Raw genomic sequence first — 12,785 nt, 5'->3', positions numbered from 1 at the left:
ATCTTATAGGAGCGGTAGGCCTCAAAGTAGTAAAAAATTAATTTCTGAGTTTTTCACTTTCAGGACATGCAAAACTTAAAAGTACATGTCCAACCTTTTCATTTCAATGCTTCCTGCCCTATGGGCTACCTAGAGCCTACATTATGGGTGACTTATGTGAAATAAAGGGGAGTTCAAAACTTGGCTCGTCTTTATGTGGCCATGTCCAATTGGCAGTTTAAAGGTGCATTCAGGCTGCAATGGCAGGCTTAGGAAAAGCTTTAAGGAGGTACTTAAATGGGTGGCACAATTGGTGCTGCAATACCACTATCAGCTTTTAATGTACAAGTTCTGGATATACAGTATATCACTCTACAAATGACTTGTAAGTTAAATAAATATTAAGGGAGACAGTAAAAGGACTTTGGCCCACATGCATCAAGCATTTTTGGAGTCACAAACGGTGCGATTCCTTAAAATCGGCCGTTTGCGTTTCCAAAAGTGCTTTTTGGGATGCATCATGATATTTTAGAAATCGTAACTTTTTTGCTATTTCTAAAATTGCGTTTGCTTTTAAGAAGTCGCAAATATGCGATTTCTTAAAAGCAATGCATGATTACTTTTAAAATTGCTAAATCGCAATTAGGGGGTCAAATTTACCGAGTGGTTGAACCACTCGGTAAATTTGCAAAAAGTGTTTAAAACGCTGAAAATGCATTTTTTTCAACATTCATGTTACGGACACACATGTCCTTAGGACATGTGTGTGTGAAACATGATGCGAAAAATACATTTCAGGGGTGCATGGGGGGGTCCTTTGGACCCCCCCCTGCACCCATGAAATGCATTAACAAATTGCGATTTTCAAAGTGAAAATCGCAATTGGCTAATGCCTTCCCATTGCATCCTATGGGCCTTTTGGCCCATAGGAACCAATGGGAATAGCGAATTCGTAAATTGTATTTCGGCAATTTATGCGATTCGGTAAAAATTGCGATTTTTACCGAATTGCAAAAAAACCCCGAAAATATTCATGCATAGGCTTTTGCGATTTCTAAATTGCGAATCGTTATTTTTCGCAATTTAGAAATAGCAAAAGCCGAGATTGATGCATGTGGGCCTAAAGCCCTGGTTAGGAGTGGTAGAGTACACAGAGGCCTAGAGTAAACAAAAAAGGAATTTCAGCAAAAAGTAGAGGGTAAAAGCAAAAAAGGTTTGGGGAAGCCCAGCCTAAGGCTGAAAGGTCTAACAGTGGGAAAAGGGTTTTCTATGATCTCTTATTAAATTTGTAAAGTAAAAAACGAGATTTTACTCTATTTCCCTGTCTTTGCCATAAAATAAACATCTAATATGGACTAGTGAGTTAGAACTCTGTTTATTGCATTCCTTATTAGAGAGAGAAGCAATAATACCAGTGCAAAATAAAAGAATTTTTTTCATGTGTATAGTCTATGCAATTCGATAGAAGTGCCAGATGCCTAGCATGATTATCTCTGAATCACAATTAGGAAATGTGTATTCCTAATATACAATACCTTTTATTTTTAAAAGTGATTCCTAGTAGGTCACAAATCAACTTACTTGATGAATATTAAGGAGGTAAGTCACAATTTGCAACCCATTAGGATTTGGCACCATTTCAGGGAAGGTGGCCTGCTTGGGTCAGCAGACCATCATGTTTTTGATTGCTTTTTAATAAAGCAATCTTTTTTTTTAAATGCAGCCCATTTTCCAATAGGAAAAATGTGTTTTAAAAAAATAAAATAAAACGTTTAAGTCTAATCTTTTAAGAGCAGGCATTGGTCCCTTGGAATACTGTAGCTCTTAGCTAATATTTTTTAACATTCTCAAAGGGGAAGGGATCCAGAGGCGACCTCTTCCAATTTGCGAATGGGTTACCTCCCCTTTTAAACTGGTGGTAAAGTATTACTGTGTTATGACTAGAATTTGATCACAAAACAGTAATGCATAGCACACTGATTAGGTACACGGAAGAGATGTCCCATCCAAATACCGAATTGGCATATATTTGCAAACCAAAATTGCCATTCAGTAACAAGTTACTAAATCACAATTTGTTGTTTGTACAATTGAAAAAACATGTTTGCTGTCACAATCGGCCCAGTTCTACAAATTGGGCTATGCATGACCTCTAAAATGCTTTGTACATCTGGCCTTTTCTTCATTAAATTTGTCGTAATAAAAATACATAACACTAACAAGCACTTGGCCCCACTTTGATTCAGCTTGAAAACAAAATAGGACAAGATGAGAGGTGAGTATATCTATTTTAAATTAACACAATTAGATGATTCAACATTCTGACCTGAATCATCAATTAATTCATTGATATGTACTTATTTTTATTGAAAAAAATACAAGGTCCAGTGAATTCAGATGTATTTTTAATGTTGTAACATGGGTTGCCGTGTAATGATCTAAGCTGAATTTAGTCTAATTAACTGGGTGAAATGCTATATATTGCATCCAGTTTGTAGTATATGAATCTTTGGCTTTAAAATTAACCGCTATGGTAGAAATAACAGTTGATTCCAGTTGCAATTAAGATCTTGTTATTGGTGCCTAGGGTGTCTGTTGTTTGGTTAGTTTATTTTAGTTAAAACATTTTTATTGAGATCTAGTACAAACAGAAATTATCACGCTACAAACTGCTAACAGCATACAAAAGAGTTACCAAAGAAACGCGAAATAGGTATTAACCAATACATATGTCATGTGAAGCATTAGACAAATAGGCAAGGTATCATCATACAGGCAACAATATTGATGAAGAACTGTGTGAGTGCAGGGCCTGACTGACTACCGGGCAGTTTGGAATGCTGCCGAGCTGGGGGCTGATTTAATTGCGGTGGGGGCTGATTTCGTTCATAGAGACATGCGTGTGCTTTGAAATAATTAAAGCTAAACATATTTCTTTTAGCACACACAGGTCTCCATGACCGAAATCAGCCCCCAGCTCAGCAGCATTCCAAACTGCCCAGTAGCCAGCCCAGCCCTGTGTGAGTGATGTGAGTAACAAAATGACTTGAACAAATATTGATCAAGACAAATTATTGGCAGGGAGATATGTTTTTACTGTAATACTGGAGACATAAAGGGGGGATTTTCCTAGTAAGCAGAGGTAGAGAGAAAGAGAAGAAAGAAGAGAAAGAAAAAGAAAGAAAGAACTCTGAATGAACTGCACAGTAAATAACAGATATATAGGCATCAATCGCATCAGAAATACTGGTGGTAAGTATCACATTACAAGTTAGAATTGTTGGAAGCAACACAAACAGGATATTGTGGTGTTTTTTTTTTCTGGAGGTAGATGTCAAGAGTATCCAATCATTTTCTAGATGGTGACAAATAATGAGATTTCCAGAAACATGTATTGTCAGCACTTCTAACAAAGCAAACACATGCCCACCAAGTATGAAAGAAAACGTTTGAAGACATCTTCCATTTGGATAGAATCATTTTGGTACTTATAGCTAATGGTAGGTCAATTAATTGAAGATCAACAACAGGGAGAATGTCTATTTATGGGTATGTCTATATACCCAGGAGTACAGTACCTGTATTGATGATAAGATGAGAATTGAAAGTAATCTGTATCGCATCCTGTCTTCCTGTCTTTGTTGCCACATAGGACGAATATGTTACAAAATTAAAAAGCATATGTGCGATACTCCCTGGGGAAATTTTGCAAATCCAGAAAAGGTTTGCTTCAGAATGCCCTAATCTGTGGAGTTTTATGGGAGTCCAATATACATTTTGGATAATTCATATTCTCATTTGCGACAAAGCTGGATGACCTTCCTTTTAAAAGAAGAAAGCCAAATATCTGGAAAAGCAGAAGAGGGAATATCTTCTCCTGACTGTGATTTCTGTAGTGTCACTGGTATTCCTTGTCACTTGTGGATCAGGTGGGAAGAGGAAATTGTATATATTTGATGCAATATCTCCAAGTTCAGAAAAGTTGCACAAAAGAAATGGAAGGGCAGGAGAGTGTGTGGAGTCTAATTTCCTGACTGCTGCTTTTATTTTTAGGAAGGTTTAAACATCCAGATTAGAATGTTTATATTTATTTTACAGTTCAGGGAAGGGAATACCAAGATCTCCAATTAGGTAAATTCCCTTCATTGTGCAGGTACTCTTTAAGGACTCTTGACATCTTTTTTAAAGTGTTTGTTCAACCATAGTGCGGCTAGATTAGATTTAGGTCACTTCCTCAGAAATTTCCTATCTTAGCACGTGGTATATCTACTGTATCTTGGATGATACATAATGAACGTCCAAAGTTATGTCAGCTAATATTGTGTATCATGAGTAGAACATATACGGGGAGGGATGATGCAATGTGTCTTTCTATAGGAAGCCAAGTAGGTATATGTAAGTTAGAAATTGGGAACCACCAAGCACCCTGTCTACCTACAAAAAGGCCATTGATATCTTTGGTTGTCTGAGAATGTGACACCACCATCTTTTTTAAGCAATCTGAGTTTAGTTAGAGCAATTCAAAATGTATTATTATTCCAGAGAAACTCAACTAAGATATTGCCTATAGTTTTAAAAAACAGTGAGAATTTAAGGGGAAGCCTGCTAATTGGGAAGTTAATTATTGGTGTGAACATCATCTTGATTGTTTCCAATCCACCACAATATTTATTTGAAATTGTGTAATCGATTCCTTAACATTGACAATCATTTAAGGCTGTCACCGACATCGCAATCCAGGATACAGCCGGCGCTGGGAAGCGCTAGCCCGGCTTCTTCTGACAGTGATCCCCGGCTGGGGCGAAACTGACGACAGAGGACCGTGGTTGCATAGCAAAAACAGCGTTGAGCAGGATGCGAGTAACGCGGATACGTCCACGAGGAGCGCGATGGCAGCCCGAGGTGGAGCGCGGATCAAATCGCCCTCCACAGTACCAGTACCAGCTCCGATGTTACGACCTGAGGCTAAGGAGGCAAAAGAGATGAAGGAGGGTAAAACAAGCACGGATCAGCGAGATACCACTCCGAACACCGATAAGAAAAAAAACATTTGGAACAAAACGCTAAGATTACTTCAGCGAACCCAGTCAGTGCCACCTCTACCATAAAAGATAGAAGACAAACTGCAATTACAAGCCTCTATGCTAGTAAAACAAGCAAAGGGCTAAATAATGACTCAATATGTGTGGGGAACCCTGTGCAAAAACAGAGGGGGACCCCTGAGAACATGCCCACAAATAAGGAGGAAAGCAACGAAAATATGGATAATATAGACAATAATGAAGCCCAGAAATCATGGGGGTCAAGTACTGAGATCACGGTTCTAAGTACAGAGAATAGGATTGGAAATGCACTACAGAACGAGGAAAATGAGCTAAATGACCTAGGGGTTTTCAATCAGCAGGCAGATGGTACTCTGGATATCCCCGCAGATAATATAGAGCTAGGCTACATGTCCCCAGATCCCACTGATAATTTATTTTCTTTAAATGAGGAATCGGGGGACTCAGAAGGTATGCACATACTCAGTGGAAGCAGTGATGAGGGATGCGACGACTCCTCAACGAGTAATGGCAGCCAACAAGGTAGCAAAAGATAGCCCAGAAAATCAAAAAGGACTTCAGAGGGGCAAAAGTCTAAACGGAAAGTGGATACTGAGGATGAACATGAACTCAGATGGGATTACTCAGACACGCAACCACTTGCCCGGACAGGGGGGCAGGATGCAATAGCCGGGGATAAAAGATCCCAGGAAAAAATCGACGGTCACAAAAATCCAGGACAGACATAAGAACCCACGCTGGCGAGGATTTTACAATCCCTAAACTTATTTCAGAGTGAAGTCAAATCAGAGAATCGGCTTGCTAGAATAGCAGCGAAAAAACTTCAGGGGTCAGTGCGCAAAATTGGGAAAACGTGCACGGATATAGCGGAAAGAATGAGCATGGTTGAAAGTCGGACGGAAATACTGGAGAATACAGTGGATACCTTGAAAACCCAAGTGACCTCACAAGGAAGCGCTGTGACCGACATCATGTGGAATCTGGAACAGGCAGGAAATCGTCAACGCCGGAACAATCTGAGGATTCTTGGTATTCCAGAGAATAGCGAGGGGAGCGATATCCGGGCATTTACCATAAACCTTTTCAGAAACGCATTTCCCAAACTAACAAACTGGGACTGGGAAAAAGAAATTCAACGTGTGCACAGATTCCCTTTCTCACCCCCTAAACACCCTCGCGGAGACCAATCCTTTCCTAGGGTCATCCTGATTTTCTTTGGCAACTTCTTGTTAAGGCAAGCAGTATTTGACTTTGCAAGGCCAAATAAAAAACGGAATTGGGCAAGCTTCTCCTTCTTTGCTAAACCGAATTTTGCACATGCTACGGTGGAAAGAAGATGGCGACTGCGGCAGCTGATTACACCTTTCCAGAATGCTGGGGCCACCGCTTTTCTGCAAAATCCTGCTAAACTGAAAGTGATATCGCAGGGCAAAACAATGCTTTTTACATCAGAAATACAGGCGGAGCAGGCTCTGAAAGAAATCACTGTTGGGAAAACAGGGGCTGCAGGGGGAAGCGGATAATACTGATGCTCCTCTCACTTGCTGATAAATTGGACTAAATGTGTTATTAGTGCAGTAACTTAAATTGTAGCTCAGAGCTTTTTTTATGTTTATTCCTTTTGCTTTCCTTTTTTCAGACAGGGATGTTTCACGGATGCAGGGGGAGGAGGGCGTGTGGAGAGTGGGTGAGGTTTGTCAGACGTTATCACACAGGCTCAGGATTGAGCCTGGCAGCTTCAAAAAAGGTAGGGGGTGGGGTGGGTCAAGGATGGGGGAGACCAGGGTCCTGGATATCTACTGGGTGTATTCAAATGGTATAGAGTGGTATAAATACGGAAATAGAAGTCACGGGGTAGCACTGTGGTTTAGAAGACATCACAGAAATCAATTGTTGATTAGCAAATACCAGTATGGCTATATTAAAAATACTCTCAATCAATATATGTGGCCTAAATGATATAAAAAAAAAAGAAAGAAGCGGTGGGACTCCAGCTGATAGGGGTGAATATCATATGTCTCCAGGAGGCGCATATAGAGGGTTCACAACAATATCTGCTCAAAACACTTGGATATCGACTCATTACAGCCTCAGCACAGGGGACTCGAACTAGAGGTGTCGCCATATTGGGAAGAGGAGGTAGGGGTACAATTCACTCGATCAGTAGCGGATACATTTGGACGATTCGCGATCACTGAATGTTGTTATATTAACAGGGAAAGTAAGATGACGCTGTGTACTATTTATGGCAATGTTAGTGATGACCCAGATGTATTGATTAATGTCTCTAACAAATTAGTACATTGGCCTTTACCTCTGATTGTATGCGGGGACTTGAACATACATCTACCAGGAAAGTGGTCTACGGGCCCAGATTTTAAATTTCAGGGTAGGAAACAGAGAGTTTTTCAGGCACTAAAAGATCTTTGTGTGTTACATGGGCTGATTGATGGATGGACACTAAAACACCCCGGGGATCCCAGCTTTACGTACTATTCTCACCCACACTCCAGACATGTAAGGCTAGATTATATGCTTATTTCTAACTCTTTAAAATCTACTTGTTTAATAGAAAAACTACCAAGAGTCCTTTCGGACCACAATCCACTAGAATTAAGCTTAACATGCGATACAGATAAATTCATTACAAAGACATGGACATTTGAAAGAGCATTATTAAAGAATGAGAGATATTGCCAGCACATGAGAACTTGGATTCCGGCCTTTTTGGCAGACAATCTAGGCTCTGCCACAATCTGCATGGTTTGGGATACCCTGAAGGCTGGCGTTAGAGGTGAAACAATGCAATTTTCCTTTAGATCTAATAAAGAAGGGAAACAAAAGATGGCAATTTTAGAACAAAACTTGCGCAGAGCTGAGGAAGATCTGATTAAAGCGGTGCAAAAGGGAAGGGTAACATATAATGAAGTGAGTAGCGTGGCAATTGCAAAACATTATATATCCGAGGTATTATTTGAAAAAGCGGTCGCCAAAGCTAATATCCATAGAGAGAAACCCTATGAATTAGGTGAACAAGTGGGACACCAGTTAGGGGTTCGGACTCGGGAAGAAACATCAATCAATCTAGTAAAAGAAATCAAGGACCCAGAACTCGGTGTGAGATCTGAACCTTCTGATATAAGAGCTTAATTTCAGAAATGTTATCAAAAACTATATCATGAAACAGAAAATGAGCAGATGAATCCTGAGACGTATTTTGACCCAAATACAACAGATCGATTGGAAACAGGCGATCAGGACACACTAGATAGTCCCCTTCATTGGGAGGAAATCCTACTCTCTAATAACTCCTTAACCAGTGGGAAAGCAGCAGGGATGGATGGGATACCAACGGAGTTCTATGTTAAATTCGCACCCCAACTCAGGGCTATCATGTTAGAACTATTTTATATATCTTCCAGAGGGGGGAATCCACCCTTGTCATGGTCATCCGCCAAAATAGTGGTTTTCCCAAAGAAAAACAAAGACACTCTGGAAATGGGATCATATCGTCCTATCACTTTAATTAATGGGGATTCGAAAATATACTCAAAACTGTTAGCCGCACGACTGGCGCCAATGATACTTAAAATCGTCTCAGACCGTCAGCATGGTTTTATTCCTGGAAGATCTACAATTGATCATGTACAAAGAGTTATTTCTCTCTGTGGCACTTATTCTGCTCGACGCTGAGAAAGCGTTCGATAGGTCTCCTGGAGATTTCTTTGGGCCGCTATGTCAAACTGCCGTATCAGCGAGAGACTCATAAAAGTGGTTCAAAAGCTGTATATTAACCCAAGTGCCAGCGTATTGATTATTGGGGTTCTGTCTGAAAGATTTATCATCACCAGGGGGACAAGACAGGGGTGCCCCTGTTCGCCTCTTTTATTTTTAATCTATATTGACACATTTGTACATAGACTAGAAAATAATGTACTAATTCCACCTATTCGAGTGTGTAATCATGACACCAAAACTCTAGCATATGCTCATGACATAGCTATTGTTACTTGTGATCCCATCAGTGCTATAAAATTGATTGAAAAAGAAGCCCAAACATTTGGTACAGTCTCCGGGTATAAGCTAAACTCCAGCAAAACACAGATTGTGCTTAATGATGAAATTAAGATGAGGGACTCTAGAATAACAGATAAAGACATATACCTTGGGGTCAGTATAAATGCTAGAATTGAGAATATATTATATACAGGGAGTTAGGTGCTGGGACGTACGGACAGCTGGACCATATGTCAATTTTTGAAAGAAATGTAGTGCTGCCCATACATATGGTCTATAACGCCTCCTTATTTGGAGTAACAAATCACCTTTTACTTGAAGATTTGTCTGGTATTATTTATTTATACCTTGTAAATCATTTTTTAGTTAGAGAAATAGTTTATACGAAAAGACAAACCATGTACAAACAGTTATTCAAACAATAACTATACAAAATTACAACACTACTACATAAAACACAAATCTAAACATTTCATATGTACATTTGCACAATATCCACATTTTTCAATGTCATATGTACATTACCAAAGTATCCGAATTTTTGATACAATTCCAATCAAGGAATAAAGAAGAAAATTAAGAAAAAATCAGGTGGAGAAGAGATGAATCAATAACATGCACAATATTAATCAGAATGAATAGACTCAATCAGTGTTTCAGTCATTCAACAGTGCTTGTCTCCATTTGGCCGACGCGTTTCGAACTCGTTATATTAATTAGCGTGTTCTCATAAGGGCTGTATGATTTTTCCTTACAAGAGTTGTCGCAGTTTATTGGGGTTCAGTTGTCGGGGTTCAATTGTTTTATGAAGTCCCTGCAGTGGTTTCTTAATCGGCTTGCGATAGGCATCCAAAGTAATTTCTAGGAGGTCTTGTTAGGTACCCGCCGGTACCGATTGCGAGCCTGTGCTCCGAGGAACGTGTTTTCACTGCGCCACGCGGTTTTACACAGAAACAAATCGAAAATAGTTCAGCGCGGTGCAAGACCTGAGCTCCGGGGCACGTATTCTCACTGCTCGGAGCGGCTTCAGACAGGGACAGCTCGAGACCAGTTCAGAGTGGTTCAAGTTCCGTTATCCTTAGTTTTGGGGCTGTGCTTCCAACTGCTGGCGACATAACATCAGTTATGCTTCCAACTGCTGGCGACATAACATCAGTTATGTCGCCAGCAGTTGGAAGCACAGCCCCAAAACTAAGGATAACGGAACTTGAACCGCTCTGAACTGGTCTCGAGCTGTCCCTGTCTGAAGCCGCTCCGAGCAGTGAGAATACGTGCCCCGGAGCTCAGGTCTTGCACCGCGCTGAACTATTTTCGATTTGTTTCTGTGTAAAACCGCGTGGCGCAGTGAAAACACGTTCCTCGGAGCACAGGCTCGCAATCGGTACCGGCGGGTACCTAACAAGACCTCCTAGAAATTACTTTGGATGCCTATCGCAAGCCGATTAAGAAACCACTGCAGGGACTTCATAAAACAATTGAACCCCGACAACTGAACCCCAATAAACTGCGACAACTCTTGTAAGGAAAAATCATACAGCCCTGATGAGAACACGCTAATTAATATAACGAGTTTGAAACGCGTCGGCCAAATGGAGACAAGCACTGTTAACATCACATCAGTTATGTCGCAAGCAGTTGGAAGCACAGCCCCAAAACTAAGGATAACGGAACTTGAACCGCTCTGAACTGGTCTCGAGCTGTCCCTGTCTGAAGCCGCTCCGAGCAGTGAGAATACGTGCCCCGGAGCTCAGGTCTTGCACCGCGCTGAACTATTTTTGATTTGTTTCTGTGTAAAACCGCGTGGCGCAGTGAAAACACGTTGCACAGTGAAAACACGTTCCTACTTTGGATGCCTATTGCAAGCCGATTAAGAAACCACTGCAGGGACTTCATAAAACAATTGAACCCCGACAACTGAACCCCAATAAACTGCGACAACTCTTGTAAGGAAAAATCATACAGCCCTGATGAGAACACGCTAATTAATATAACGAGTTCGAAACGCGTCGGCCAAATGGAGACAAGCACTGTTAACATCACATCAGTTATGTCGCCAGCAGTTGGAAGCACAGCCCCAAAACTAAGGATAACGGAACTTGAACCGCTCTGAACTGGTCTCGAGCTGTCCCTGTCTGAAGCCGCTCCGAGCAGTGAGAATACGTGCCCCGGAGCTCAGGTCTTGCACCGCGCTGAACTATTTTCGATTTGTTTCTGTGTAAAACCGCGTGGCGCAGTGAAAACACGTTCCTCGGAGCACAGGTTCGCAATCGGTACCGGCGGGTACTTAACAAGACCTCCTAGAAATTACTTTGGATGCCTATCGCAAGCCGATTAAGAAACCACTGCAGGGACTTCATAAAGAATTGAACCCCGACAACTGAACGCCAATAAACTGCGACAACTCTTGTAAGGAAAAATCATACAGCCCTGATGAGAACACGCTAATTAAGATAACGAGTTCGAAACGCGTCGGCCAAATGGAGACAAGCACTGTTGAATGACTGAAACACTGATTGAGTCTACTCATTCTGATTAATATTGTGCATGTTATTGATTCATCTCTTCTCCACCTGATTTTTTCTTAATTTTCTTCTTTATTCCTTGATTGGAATTGTATCAAAAATTCGGATACTTTGGTAATGTACATATGACATTGAAAAATGTGGATATTGTGCAAATGTACATATGAAATGTTTAGATTTGTGTTTTATGTAGTAGTGTTGTAATTTTGTATAGTTATTGTTTGAATAACTGTTTGTACATGGTTTGTCTTTTCGTATAAACTATTTCTCTAACTAAAAAATGATTTACAAGGTATAAATAAATAATACCAGACAAATCTTCAAGTAAAAGGTGATTTGTTACTCCAAATAAGGAGGCGTTATAAACCATATGTATGGGCAGCACTATATTTCTTTCAAGAATTGAGAATATAGTCATTGACAATGTGGAACCACTTATCCATCGTACCAAGAGAGAACTGGTTCGATTAAATAATCTACATCTAACTATAGGTGGTAGATGCAACGTAGTTAAAATGCTTTTTTTCCGAGATTTTTATATGCTTAGAATTTCCTCCCCAACTATTTAAAGTTATAGACTCCATGTTCTCACGGTTCATATGGGGGTATAAGAGACCTCGTAGGGCACTCAGATGGATTACACTACCAAAAGAAAGAGGAGGATTGGCAATGCCCAACTTTAAATTATATTACTGGGCCACCGTATTAAGATATAGCGTGACACTTATATCTAAAAACCCGAATGGTGGTCATGTACCCACTACACAAGAACTCATTCTAGGAGAGGGCTGTGAAGGGTGTCTATGGCGCCATGTAAATGATAGATATTTAAAAAAAAAATTTAAGACTATATCCAGCGTCGCCAAAGTCTGGGGGAATGTCAGGAAATTACTGGGACTGAGGCGTTATTCCTATTATACCCCCGTGAGTAAAAATACGGATCTACCAGGGATTTTCCATGACACCTGCATGGAGAGATGGATTGAGGCAGGGGCGTGACAGCTCGGGTGCTTTTTTACGACAAATGGACTTAAGACGTTTGACAAGCTAAGCTCCGAGCTTGATATTACTCACAGGGACTTTTTTAAATTCTTGCAGCTGAGAGATTTTCTATTAAAGAAAGGAGGAAGCCGGATCAAATTTCAAATTTGCCAAGCTGTAGAAAATCTCTGTAAAGAATCTACCCCTAAAATTGGGAAAATAT

Source organism: Lissotriton helveticus, chromosome 12 (assembly GCF_964261635.1).
Source record: "Lissotriton helveticus chromosome 12, aLisHel1.1, whole genome shotgun sequence".
NCBI classification, from domain to species: Eukaryota; Metazoa; Chordata; class Amphibia; order Caudata; family Salamandridae; genus Lissotriton; species Lissotriton helveticus.
This window is presented reverse-complemented; position numbering follows the sequence as displayed.